Below are 14,575 nucleotides of genomic sequence, written 5' to 3' on the forward strand. Positions count from 1 at the left end.
TCGAACCTCTGTCCTGGACTCAGTCAGGAGACTGGACTAATTCACAGCTGCTGCAGGGGACAAAATAGTGGAAGAGCAGACAAAGACAGCTACTGGCAGTTTCTCTCTCTGACTCTCTCCCTCGAGCTGAAACTATCCCATGGTGCCATCGGAATGGGGCTTTGTTGAGACATGCCAGTCCAGACTCCCCATACAAAGCCACCTGTGCAGTACAAGACTGAGCTCCTTTCATTAGTAGTCCAATATCATAGGCAAACCCCCAGGAGGCATAAAGGCTTTACCGCCACTTCATATAGGAAGTAGGGGTCTGAAAACCCCTTGGAGGCCACCAAGAATATTGGACATCGACACTTCTAATCCAGAGCAAAGCGCTAAGGCTGTTGCTTTTATTGCTTTGCAGTTGATTTCCTTTTATTTTTCTAACCCGGAGTCAGATCCCATGCTTTGCCCATCACAGGCAATTAATCAACAAAACAAGTCACACACACGTTACTAGGCGATAAAAGGCAAGGGAGTAAACACTGAACAGTAAACATTCTGGTTAAATCATCAAGGGTAATAGCTGCCAACTGGCCTAAAAAGGAGGATAAAAATAACATCCTCTAATTGTGGTATTCTTTTTCATTACAAGGCAGGCTCAACGAAAACAAACACATGCGGAGTCTTTCATTCTAAGTTAATGTTGGCCATCTCGCCCTCTATACATAATAAAATACCAGTTTGCACACAAAGTGCTCCCACACACACACTCTAGGGAGCTGGAAATCGTTAAAGCAACGTGTGTAGCAGGGAAAATAAAGGTGGACCTGGCCAATCATATTCATAAAATATTGAGCTATAAATGATTCAGCCATATTAGTGGTAGCAGCTGTAAGGATGTCTGTCCTTTTTGTCTGAATAATACTAGCGGATGCCACAGTGCCAGGATTCAGGGCTGTAGTAGAGGAAGAGATGGACTCAGGAAAAGACTGCACTGTCTCAAGGGAGGAGTGTCAATTCTCATTCTCTCCCTGTAAGGCCAACAACTGCTGGAGGCGACTGAATGAAACAGGAGAGGAAGTATATTCACTATGGAAACAGAGACATTCCCTGACGTGTGTGTGTGTGTGTGTGTGTGTGTGTTACCTGCACGAAAACCATCGCTATACACTTGTGAGTGTGAGCAGTAATCACTTTAAGTTTCTTTTAGAATGACTGACCTCTGCTTTAATGCACCGGATCCATGAGAGGTCAGTACAATGCTGATGTGGCCGTTTTAGCCCTAGTGATTTACTGGGCATGCGGGGGTGGAGACGATAATGTGCAATCGGCGCAATCACTGCAATCACTCAAGCATGGCGCAACCTTGGGAGCGCTCCTGAAATCTTCAGATAACAGAAGAGACAAAACAGTGACATTAGAAATGCAGATGTGCTGCGTGCTTTGGACATTGTTCAGTAACACTTCTTTCCAAAACAAGCAACAGTAAAAAAAAGAATAATCGTTCAGCCAAAGCACGACTGGTTATATGGGTTTTGCGTCATCATTTATTTTATGAGTAGCCTATAGGTAGTAATGTCAGAGCCAGGTTCAGACCTTGATGACATTTTTCATCAGTGTCTAACTCATTCACAGGACACATTCCACACTTACCACAAAGGGATGTGTAATATGAGTGCATACAGCATATGTATGAATGAATGGCAGAAATAGATTCTACCTTCAGAGGAGAGCTTGAAAACATTCCTGTTTTAAGAAGAATAAATACTGTGACCACTTGTTTGCCTGGATGTCAAAGGAGGATTGAAAATGACCAGACCCATGATGCCAAAAACAGAGGACAATAGTAGGGCCCTGTTCACCATATCTGGAACAGTGTGTCCAAAAGTTTGCTTGAAAATCACAGGCAAGGACAGCCACTGGCGCAAGAACGACAGAGTGGGAGGAGGAGGTGAACGAGTGAAAAGAGGAAGAGACAGGGAGAGAGTGAGAGCGCCTGGGAAAGGAGTCAAGAATGTCCTGGCATGAGCTTGGAGGACAGTCATGACGAGTGTGACTGCAGATGATCCTCAACTAAAAGGACAACACCAGATCCACTAGAAAATAAGCATCTGACCAAATTACACATGAGAATCCCGAATGCAAAAGGTTTCACCTTCAAAAACAAGAACGCCATTAACATTAAGAAGTCATACCGTATTTCTTCTTCCTGAAAAAAGACAGGCTGTAGTGGAAGGAAAAGGGGCTAGGATAAGAGGTGAATGAAAAGCAGTGGAGGGTGTAGGCAAAGAAGTAGTTCTAGTGGCAGCCAGGGTGAGAGGCCTGTAGTGCAGGCCAGAGAGCAGCAGAGAGGCCTATAGCCTAATGAGCCAGGCCAGTCAGCAGCTCTGTAATGAGGCTACGCTCTTCATCCGTGGGTTGCTGCCACTACTCCAGTAGCAGTCAGATCACACATGGAGAATCCCAGGATGCAGGGAGTTAAGCCCCAGCCAGCAGAGCTGGTAGCAGTGGCAGGCAGGCAGGCACAGAGAGGTAGCCTGTTAAGGTGTCTGCATACTAGGTTCGGTTTGCTCCAAGCAGAACTTGGCTAGGCAAAGTGAATGTCCCTTAAAAGACCTTCACTTGAAAAACGAAAAGAAAGCGGCAATAGTACCGTTTGTCCCTCTTGAGACGCCGTAGCCACTTCCTCAAAATAGTCAGAATCAAGAAATCTGTAATTAATTGACGTTTTTGCCGAGGAGGTCTTAGGTCGCGCAACTTTAAGTAATTAGCATGAAAACGAGAAGCCTCTCGTTGAATGACAACAACCACTTCATTGAAGAATCCCTACTGTTGAACAATCACAGATGAAAAGGTTGTAGACTTCGGCTAGCGAACTTCAGCTTGCCTCAAGAAAAAATTAATTGTGCACGAACAGACGAAAAAACCCTTGCCGAAGACCAATATGAACAAAATCGTCATAATATATGCACAAACTGTTCCGAACCGTTTCGGATAGGATGCCTGCGGACGTCTTTAGCCTAGCTAGCTACGGCCTGCCTGGGCGACTGTGTGTTTTGAGGATTACGGCTTCCCAGCCTCTGACTGACTGAGATACCGCGAGTCAGGTCTAACAAGGGAAGGTAAGCGACAGGAATAAGAGAGGGAAGGAGAAAGAAGGATTGATGGAGGGGGTAGGGAGGGAGGGGCGTTTTGAATGGCTGTGGTTGTATGTCATTGTAAAAATACCGCAGCAGGCTGTCACAGGCGACAATTCATTATAAATACTCACAAAATGTGCAAAACACCTAGATAAATCATTCCGTTTGAAAACATAAACTGGATTTACCGGGAATCAAGAGATTAAGAGAGAAAGTGTGTGTTTGTGTTGGAGGACACAAAGGGACTGTGCGACTTCTCCCAAGGTTACTTTTCAAACTGATGGGTGTATAGCCTAGTTCAGTTCTTCTTACCAGTAAAATGTAGTGAGGAGAAATCGACTAAAAAGACTATGGCCTCAGAATTGTTTTACTTTTGAGTTAACGGAGTTATAAAACCCTCCAAAAATATATATAGGCATATGCTTATTAAAAGCCCAGTGGTAGCTAATGTTCAACTGAATTGTTTGGTGTGACGTACCAAGCATGCACCTGACATGTCATGATGATTGGTTTCATTAATGCCTCAAAATGTAGCCTAATCAATTCACTGTCACTCAGTGTCATTCCTCCCCTTTTCAAAACATTGAATGAACACTCTGAATGTGCTTCTGTTGAATGATACTAATTAGGTTAGGCTAGATTGCTTTTTAAGAGAGATGGAGTGTGCACTTTAATAAAAAGACAACAGTCCACTGCCTCTTCTCTGAAGCGATGACCTTTCACTTAGACATTTGAACAGGTTATAATGAGGAAACAAGTCACTTCATTAACTTTCAACAATCCCTGAGAAGCATTTAAGATGTGAATGAGGTAGGGAGAGGGGGCTAACAGATCAAATAACAATACAGATCACGGAGAACAATAAAAAAGCATGGAGAAAACAATTAGCTGGATAAGTAAGAGATGGTCAAACATCTGGCGTAGAGACTTCTAGAAGCAGTCGCTGTTGCTTTTCAAGCGTATGAAATAAGCTTTGGTGGAGTTCAGTTGCAGATTCAATCACTTAGAGAGACGATTTGTCTTGAACTGCCGGCAAACAAACAGTGCAGGTTGTTTATATCCACCTCTGTCTGAGACCAACCGGGAAGTATGTGGCGGGTCACAGATAATTGGATTCCACCAACTAAACAAACAGAAAGAGAGTCCTGACAGGCTGACAATGGGAGCATGTGGCTGAAGGGTACATTTGCATAAGAATCGCCTGGCTGTTGCTTTCTGAAGTGCATTCCACCAAAATGGGGGCACTGAGGGGCAGCTCACGCCACACGGCTACGAGTTTCACAGAGAGCAGCCTCCCTTTCACCAGCCCCCTGGCTCTTCCCCCTCCACACACAACAGATCAACACTTGTCTGCTGAGCTCCCTGGTAAATGGTAGGGACCGTCCTGTGTTCGACACTTCCAAGCGCTAGCAGCAGCTTTCTGGATACTCAGCGGCGGGGATAATGAACAGTAACGCAGTAGCCGGGCTGGCTCGATTTCAGCTCAAATCCACTGCCCCAGATATTCCGGTTCCGCTGTGTCCAGAGGATGATTAATATCTCAGCTACAAAATCAGTCTCAAGTTTTATTACCAGGTCTAACCCATGACTTTGCCTTTGAATGTCTGGTTTATTGCAAAGCCTGCCCCCACAGACTTGTTTTTCTGCAACAAATATTCAATTTAAAAAAAGGAGAGGTGGCATCATGGTGATGAGCACAGCTCTCCTCATTAAAACACAAGTGCAACAAAGATTTAATTTCCACAGATTGGTGAACCATTTTATTTTACAAGCTCCAACAACATCTTTATTCAATCTCACTTGCAATCGCACTCTCTAAACTCCATCAGCAGCCAATACTTGAAAGTGTAATCTTGCCACAAATCCTAACATCTCACAGTCTCTTTCCTAATTGACAAAACCCAAACAGAGCTCCATATTACCAAACCACACTCATCCTGATAAAAAAAACACTAACTTTCTCTCTAAGCTGGATTTATCCCTCTCTAAACTACCACGCCAAGCTCATCATTCCACCACTACACCCACAAACCTCATGAGTGTGTGCCTACCACGTGGGTCCCAGAGTGAGGAGAACTTTCTGGAACTACTGGCAGAGGCTCCCTCTCAGGGGAGACAGACAACGAGCGGTGCTGATAGACCTAGCTCTTTAGAGGCTGCTGCCCCAGTGGTGTAGTAGACGTGGCCCCCCTCCTCTCCTCCCTGGAGCAGACACATAGGACAACAGAAGAGTGCTGTCCACACTGCATTCATCCTAGTGTCAGTTGTTAGGCCATACAAGTTCGCTATAATATTTTAACAAGAAGGTCCACTTTTTGGGGGGGGACCTTGCACTTCTCACTTTTCAAAAAATAGAATGGGATAGTTTACTCAAATTACAAAATGACATATTGGTACGACAGGAATCCATGCTTTAGTTTAGTTTCCCTGGCACTGTTTCCAAATTCTAACGTTTTAGCATTTGTGGCACAAATCCCATTCAAGTCATGGTACCGCTATTAGCATTGTTGGTGCATCATGTTCAAATAATCTATAAGTGACTTTGTTGAGATTCAGAATCAATTTGAGATGCTTTCTGATGATTTGGACATGATGCGCGAAAAATGCTAATATCAGTACCATGACTTGAATGGGATTTGTGCCACAAATGCTAAAACAGTATCATTTGGAAACAGTGCCAGGGAAATAGCGTAAGGAAACCAATGTGTCATTTTGTAAATTTGGGTAAACTATCCCTTTAATAAAATGTGTATGGCCTTAGCCTAGTTATCCAGTAAAAATCACACTCTCTCAGCTACATCCGTCAGCACACCACATGGAGTGCGCATTAGAGGTCTTCACAGGTCCCAAAAATTTGACCTGGGGCTTTCTCACCCAGACCCGATACACATAAATTAATTGTTTTAATATAGAGACCTGTTCCGAACAGACCCGAGGACAACTAGACCCGTTCCGTATAGACCTGGTCAGATGCAGTGAGGGAAGTAGCAGAAAAGTCCATTTTTAAGCTACTTTATTAACCAGAGCTGATAAAGCGCAAGAGGAAGAAGAGACGTGCCGCTCTAGCAGGCGGGGAGGGGCCGTACTGCGAGGAAGGAGGGAGCGAGAGATGAGAGACAGCAACCAACCAAGACTTGCGCTATAGTAGATAAATAACCTAGCTATGGCAGCTATTAATCATCACATATGATTACGTAGTACCGGTCTTGGCTGTATCAAACCAGGAGAAGCTAGTTAAGCTAGCTAATGTTAGCTAGCTAGACTGAGGCTGCAGTGCATGCGCTTTCTAATCCTACAAATAACAACTCTATTCATAATATTAAGTAGCACCCTACCTGTTGGTTCTTTTAATTCAATTTTCCATTGATTAAATATCTCCTATTTTTTGCCACACATGGAGCGAGGCTCCATGACTGTAGCCTTTTGCTGCTTTGATGACTCACAATAGGCCAACAACAAGCTACACTCTCCACTCTCGTGAAAAGCAAGAGCAGCAGCATAAATGATGTATTTCTCTCTTTCTCTCTCTCTACTGCAGCCGTCGCGTTCGGGTCTGTACAGGCCCTTCCGGACAAGTCACATCAGATCCGACCCAGACCCGTGATATTATTTAGAATACTGGGTCCAGGATCGGGTCTCGGGTACAGCTGGATCTGTGAAAACGTCTAGTGTGCATCCCATCCATGTTATCACAGCGTCTTCCCTGTTTTTCAGTCAGTAAACTAATGTTATCAGTGTGGTGGGGGAGGCTGGGTTTGCCTTTTCCCAAGCATCAATTCCAGGGAAATGTAACTCTCATTACGACCTGAGATGTTTTGCAATACAGACAATGGCATTCTGATTAGACCACAATTCAAGTAACGTTCTCTGCAAAAACCACAAGTCAAGAAACACAAGAAGGACAAAGAGAGTGTGGCTACAAACCAGAAGCAGGGAACACATTTGACTGCCTGGAAGTTTCACTACACTATATTTCTCCAGGGATAATGTGGAATGTCACAAATATTTACAAGTTGGTTATACTACTTCGAGCTAAAATAGACTATCTGATGAATGATTGGCCAACAAATACATTGACCCCTAGTAGGCTGCTCATAAAACACTGGCAGCCCACGTGTGTGTGGGTAAGTCTCAATGGAAAAGCACCACTAGACTTCTGCTAGAGCTAGACTACTGCTCTCTCTACAGAGACATGCATGATTGAATAAATGTACTACCCAAATATTTCATGAGGAAAAATTTAAAAAAATCACTTAAAATAGTTAATTTCATGTTGACATAAGAACACATCAGAGAAAGTGAAAAACTGGGGCAACAGTGAAGCCTAATTGCTTACCAATCAAGGTTTGTTAGGCTACGTTGGGTATAGCTCTCAAAAACGCTAGGTGGCATTCTGCCTTCTCCCTACAGTTTTCAGCCATTAGCTTCGCCCACGACTACCTCATTTGAAATACAATCCCAATGCTGTGATTTAACGTTTAGAAACATCAATAATCATCACTTGCGATACAGCTTTCGAAACATATGGCCCTTATCTTTCATCAGCGAGAAGGAATCCTTCAAATAAAAAATATACACTTACTGTAGCAGTGTTGCACAGATCCATACAGCTATGGGTGTCTCCATCCAACAAAACGACACTTCTAATACCCTTCCCGAGTTATGCTTACACACAGGTGTTCGGAGCATGCTAGATAGCTAATTAGCACAGGTGGTCGCCTCGTCTTCCGTAAACAAGCGCTGTAACATGGAGATATAGCCGTGTGGGAACACTAATCCTAACAAGGTGTGTATCAATTTAAAAAGTGGGATTTTTTCTCTTTTTTTTCTCTTTTCTTTTTCTCACTGACGAAAGATAAGGTCCTTATGCTTCCAAAATCGTATGCATGTTAATGTTCAGATTGAGCGTCTGGGCTCTTAACAAAACTTCACCGTACAGAAGATGCCAATGACTCTTATGTGTAATGTAATGGAACTGAGAGTCATGATAAAGGGCTACGTTGGATCCTGTCTCCATCATTGGCTAAAACAATGTCAATTTCAGAAGTTACTGACCACTGTAAAAATGCTTTTAAACATCAGTAATAATATTTAAAGTGTATTCATTCCAATTACAGGGACTCAAAAGAGTCCTGTATTGTTATTTTTCGTTACTACCTCCCCGAGTCGGGAGTGGATAATTTGCATGCCTGCTGCCTTCCTTTGATGTGGTAGCCATTTTTTCAGGCTGCCTCTCCGGAATCAAACCCTGATTCCCTGGTCACCATGGTAGGCACATCAACAGTTGATAGGGCAGACATTTGAATGAGACGCCAGTGCCGCGAAGGGTCACCAAAAGTGGGCAGGGCAGCCGATAGCACCCCGTATGGGTTTTGGGTCTGATAATTGCGCATGTCCCCGAAGGTCAGCACTTGTTGGCATATCTTAGCACTAGAACTGCCACAGCTATACAAGTAACATTGGAGCAATCAATGGAACCATAACTGATTTAATGAGCCATTCACAGATTCACTGTACCGACCATGTGTACTAAGACTTGCATGGTTTCATCTTTGAGACAAGAATATGGCAGGATCAACCAGGTAGAGCAAGAGGGAACAGTCTCTAAAAGAGGCACGGTTGATGGGGGGCCCTCCCAGGGTGGATCACGTTTACCAATTGGTCAGGAGGAGTGAAACCGATAGGACAGACCGAGAGAATGATCTAATGTAGGGAGTGAGAACCAGGAATGGAAGCACTACAGCCAGACGCCAATATCTGAAATGCACAATCACTAGGGCCAGGTAAAAGAACTAGACCCTCCCCAGAGGGCAGAGACAGACCCAGAGGACGCCGAAGCAATGTTCACCTGCAGAGAGTGAGAAACCAGGCGTGGGAGAATGAATACATAAAATTGCACTCAAAACCACTTAGAAATGATCAAAATTGCAACAAAATACAAATAGGTCTGATGCAAATAAGTGTAATTTGATAAAAAAATATGTCATTATAGAGGTTTATTAATGGGTTAAGTCCCCTGGAGTGACAGCTATTTCCTCTGGTGTGACACCATCTTCATGTCACACTAAGGGAAAAAAGCTGTCACACCTTTGGAAATCTCAGACTGTTGGGACAGTTTTTGTGGGCCTTATTGTTAACAGTAAGCCTTCCATATGATTTTCCCCAACATGTTTTCATTGCTTTTTATACTTGAATTGTAAAAATTATTATTATTTTCATATATAAATTCAAAAGGCATCACACCAAAGGACTAAGAAACTGACCCCTTTTATGGCAATGGCAGAGAAGTGCAATATTTTGATAAATATTTCTGATAAAGCTTACAATCTGTTCAAGCCATGTGCTCCAGCCATGTCTGTACTTCCTTATAAAAGCATCCTGCCCAGCCCAATGGTGCCCAAATGCTGGCTTGATGTTTAATCACAGAATTGTGTCACACCTAGTGGACATTGCTTTTAGGGCCAACGTTTTATCAACCAGAACTATTTGGAAATGTCATGAATAGACTGGGAGACTATTTACATTTACATCATTTAGCAGACGCTCTTATCCAGAGCGACTTACCGTTAGTGAGTTCATACATTATTTTTTAAAATATATATATATATATATATATATTCATACTGGCCCCCCGTGGGAATCGAACCCACAACCCTGGCGTTGCAAACGCGTTGCCATGCTCTACCAACTGAGCTACATCCCTGCCGGCCATTCACTCCCCTACCCTGGACGACGCTGGGCCAATTGTGCGCCGAGCCTGGATTCGAACCAGGATCTCTAGTGGCACAGCTAGCACTGCGATGCAGGGCCTTAGACCACTGCGCCACTCGGGAGACTATTGTTTCTTGAAATAAACTTCTATGTTATAACTAACATTCATTTTTTTCATACATTTACTTACGTTAAAAGTTTCACAACCTTACCCTGGACAGTCACACCATTGGACAATTGTCACAGTTGGTTCATTGTAAGAAAACATGATTCAAGTTTTTATTTTTATTTTACGCTTTTAGTATTGTTTCACAATTTCAGCCAATTTAAATTACATTTGTGTTTACCATCATGGATTTAAAAAATGGGCGTCATGTCAACTACCCATATCATGTTTTGATTTCAACATTTAAAGAAGGAATTGTCTCCCGACCTCGCATTTCATTAGGTTTTCTTGAAAGTGAAAAATGACAGATGCTTAGATCAAACGATATGGCCGAATCAGAGTTAGCAAATCTGAGGCCATATTACTTTAGAAAACGAGATAGTGATGCATTGACATCATACTGGCATGACACCTATGGCATATTCATTAAGCAGATTCTGTTGCAAAACGTTTCGTCAACCGTTTACATTGCTACGCAAACGAGAGTTTCTATTGGACAAATTCAGTAGGTCCCTCCCCATTTCGTTCCGTTTACTTTGTTTGCTTTCGTTTGGTTTCTTAAAACGGTAAACGTTTTCTGATACAAGACGAAAATAATCTACCCCTAGTTCAGTGCCATCAATATTAGTAAACGGTGCATTTATCGGTCAGGTCAAATCAAATCATAAAAACATTGAGAGTACGCTATAAATACAAACTGGCACCTCTTTGTCGATACTGGCTTACACACACAACATAGCCTGCGGTAATGTCCGACTCAATGATTTACAGCCGATGCAAATGACTTAGCCAGTTAAAACAAATGCAGAATATCTCCGATATCGATGTTAAGAATTTAGCTAAAAAATTAAAGCCATCGATTTGTTGTCATGATTGACCGGTCAAGCGATAGCGAAAGTCCATCCCCATCGAATTCGGTTCTCTGGCCCGCTTCAAAAGGTATTCTATCGAATTCTGTTCACAAATAACATATATACAAAACGTTTGCTTATTTACATTATTACAAATATAGACAGCGAAACTTAAATCTTACCTGTTTAATGTCTGCTGTTTTAGTTACACCAAATAATCTCACAAATCTGTGTCAAATGGCTGAGTCAGATCCGTAATAAACTTTCTCCGCTCTTCTCAGGACGGACACTGTCTGCAGTTTGGTCGCAAGGAAGGAAGCTCATGCACTGTAATTATTCGATCACGTTGCGTAATTTACACTCACGAATGACAATGATATAGGTGGCTAAACATTAAGGAATTAGACAATCGATAACTAACGGTTTATTCTCTCTAAAACCGAAATTCAGCTATGGTTGTTCCCGGCCAAAGTTGATCTCCTACCCGCTTCATCAATCGCCATCTTTACCCGCAGGGTACACTGGGTAATCCTAGGAATCCCCACGTCCTGACGTTCATGATATTCTGGAAATGGGATGGCAGGTGGTCTCTTCCAACTTTGTGCTAGCTGCAGCACTTCATAGGCAACTAGTTTCATGGTAGACATAATGAGTGAAGGTGCTATTTTTTATATCAATTGAAGTGCATTAGTTTAACAGTAGGCTAAAAGGTTAAAGGTTAAAATGTTAAACGTTTACAGCAAAGTGGTCCTCTGTAGCTCAATTGGTAGAGCATGGCGCTTGTGACTTGGGTTGTGTAGTGGGTTCGATCCCCGAGACCACCCATATGTAAAAATGTATGCACACATGACTGTAAGTCGCTTTGGTTAAAAGCGTCTGCTAAATGGCATATTATATTAAGTGCCCAATAGTCTACTTCATGATGTCAATTAAATTAGGCCTACTGCCCAATATAGGCTTTTTAAGCAATAAGGCACCATATTGACAAAGTATTTATTTTTACTGCTCTAATTATGTTGGTAACCAGTTTATAATAGCAATAAGGCACCTCAGGGTTTGTGGTATATGGCCAATATACCACGGCTAAGGGCTGTTCTTAAGCACAACTCAACGCGGAGTGCCTGGATACAGCCCTTAGCCGTGGTATATTGGTCTGATATACTACGGCTGTCAGCCAATCAGCATTCAGGGCTCGAACCACCCAGTTTATAATTTGCTATAGGTATGCTAACTGCGTTTACACAAGCAGCCCAATTCTGATTTTTTTCTCCACTAATTGGTCTTTAGACCAATCACATAAGATCTATTCACAAAATACAAATGAGTGAAAAAAAGATCAGAATTAGCCTGCCTGTGTAAGTGCAGCCATTAAACAAACCTGTTCAGATGTCAATCTACTAGTGTTTACTCATCCAAAACAATGGCGAAGGAGCATAAAGGTTTTCAAGCAGCCCAGAACACTCTCCAACCAAGGAAAACAAACATAGCAGGGGGCTGAATCTGCCGGTTTGAACAGGGGAAACGGTGGCTCTCTTGAGGTTCATGCTGCCTCTTTAAAAAAACATTGTGCATTTTTGGAACATTGTGCATCAGAATATTGGAATCAAAACATGTTTATATTTTTATACAGTGCTCTCCTTTAATCTTTTTTTTGTATGGGAATTAGCACAGTATACATGATTCCAATTCTAGCTCCAAGACGGCTGCAATTTGAAAAAACTAAAAAGTAGATTGTGCTGATTTATTGGTGCATTGAACCATGTTGCGCCCCGTAGTTAAACAAACTCTGTGGATAGTGCTGAAACGATGGCATCATATCTGAATTTCATCTTCACCATTGATCCCGAGTGGAAGACAAAACAATAATTCATAATTTTATTCACAGGTTAGGATACTCAGAGCAATCCCCAAATATTTCAAGTAATATCTGAAATGTAGCCTACAGGGCAAAGTGAGCCAGAGAGCTAGAACAAAGCGTTGGGAGAAAAGAGGCAGCCCAATTCTGATATTTTTTGCACTAATTTGTCTTTTGACCAATCACATCAGACCTTATCACATCAGCTCTTTTTCAGAGCTGATCTGATTGGTCAAAAGACCAATTAGTGAAAATAAGATCAGAATTGGGCTGCCTGTGTTAACGCAGTGTATCAGGGTCCTCTGGGCTCCTGGTGTGTTACAGATAGAGGCTGAGCAGCAGGTGGCAGTCTCAGATCCTAGTTGACACATCTGTGGCTCCATGAGCAAAGATGAGCACTCCTCAGAGCAGAAAACCAGTTCAGATAACTTAATCAATGATTGCTCACTCCAGGCGCCCTGCCATTTTACACTGACTCAATTATTACACAGGGGTTGGCAATGGCATAGGCTATATTTGTACAAATAAAAATGTTTTAGAACGATGAACCACTTTAGGATTATATAGGATTAACATAGGTAAATGATATAGGGACCCCCACTTACGGTTGTCTCAGAAGTAATTGTTTAGAATCACTAGTTCTACAACATTTCAAACAATGTTGTCAACAGCACCTTGCCATACACTCTAGTAAGACAATTAATTAACCTGCATTCATCTTTCAACAGCACAAAACGATGCTCCTACAGTTACATATCTCTCTATATTCTAATGTGCTGGTTGTTTTTGGTTTCACCAGGTGAGGAGGCCCTTTCCTGTCAGGCCCAGCAGGAGGTTGCATACTAATACTGTACCTGCCTGTTAGAAGAGCAGACAGCTGACCTAAGAACAGAAGGTAGAGAACACGTGTCACGCCATAGGGGTCAGAGTCCACTGGCCCAGCACTCCAGCAAGCCTCATATCATGACAGAGAGCAGGCTGGGGAGTGAGTCATTTGCATTTTAGGTGGAGGAGCTAGAAAAAAATCGAATTAATTAAAAACAATGAGTCATCATGAATAATTTCCCCCAACACCTGTGAAAACCAGCAAACCAGAGCGTTGTGATCAGTGTGTCTCCTCATCAAACTAAATCCTCAGAAGAAAGAAGCGGATTACTGTAGTTTATTTAGGAATAATTTGAAGAGTTGCATGAAAAGGTAAGTGCTTTCAAAATACAATATGCAATTTCATGGTAGAACATGCCGAAAGCGTTTCACAAATCTCTGTAGAAGTATTACTGAAAACATAAACGCACAGTCAAAGCAAACTTTTGGTGACACTGCAGCCTGTAATTAACGGCAGTTTGGTAATTCCGTTTTTTGTGTTACAAACAGCAGAGGAAACCATGGAAAGCTTCAGGTTCCTTGGTGTACACATCACTGACAAACTGAAATGGACCACCCACACAGACAGTGTGGTGAAGAAGGCGCAATAGAGCCTCTTCAACCTCAGGAGGCTAAAGAAATGTGTCTTGGCACCTAAAACCCTCACAAACGTTTACAGATGCACAATTGAGAGCATCCTGTCGGGCTGTATCACCGCCTGGTACGGCAACTGCACCGCCCACAACCGCAAGGCTCTCCAGAGGGTGGTGCGGTCTGCACAACGCATTATCGGGGGCAAACTACCTGCCCTCCAGGACACCTACAGCACCTGATGTCACAGGAAGGCCAAAAAGATAATCAATGACATCAACCACCCGAGCCACTGCCTGTTCACCTCGCTATCATCCAGAAGGCAAGGTCAGTACAGGTGCATCAAAGATGGTACCGAGAGACTGAAAAACAGCTTCTATCTCAAGGCCATCAGACTGTTAAACAGCCATCACTAGCA

The 14,575-nt window shown here is 42.7% G+C and overlaps 1 protein-coding gene across 4 annotated transcripts in view; it reads right to left on the reverse strand.

Annotated features, from left to right (window-relative positions):
- Positions 1-11,349, reverse strand: part of LOC121553703 (tight junction-associated protein 1-like) — an 84,051-nt gene extending 72,702 nt beyond the window's left edge. For all 4 annotated transcript variants that reach the window (XM_045211538.1, XM_045211539.1, XM_041867018.2 and 1 more), the window contains exon 1: positions 11,030-11,349. The gene's annotated coding sequence lies outside the window, so the exon portion shown is untranslated. The remainder of the gene's footprint in view (positions 1-11,029) is intronic.
- Between the last annotated feature and the right edge of the window lie 3,226 nt (positions 11,350-14,575).

The sequence above is a fragment of the Coregonus clupeaformis genome, chromosome 37 (assembly GCF_020615455.1).
Source record: "Coregonus clupeaformis isolate EN_2021a chromosome 37, ASM2061545v1, whole genome shotgun sequence".
Classification (NCBI taxonomy): Eukaryota; Metazoa; Chordata; class Actinopteri; order Salmoniformes; family Salmonidae; genus Coregonus; species Coregonus clupeaformis.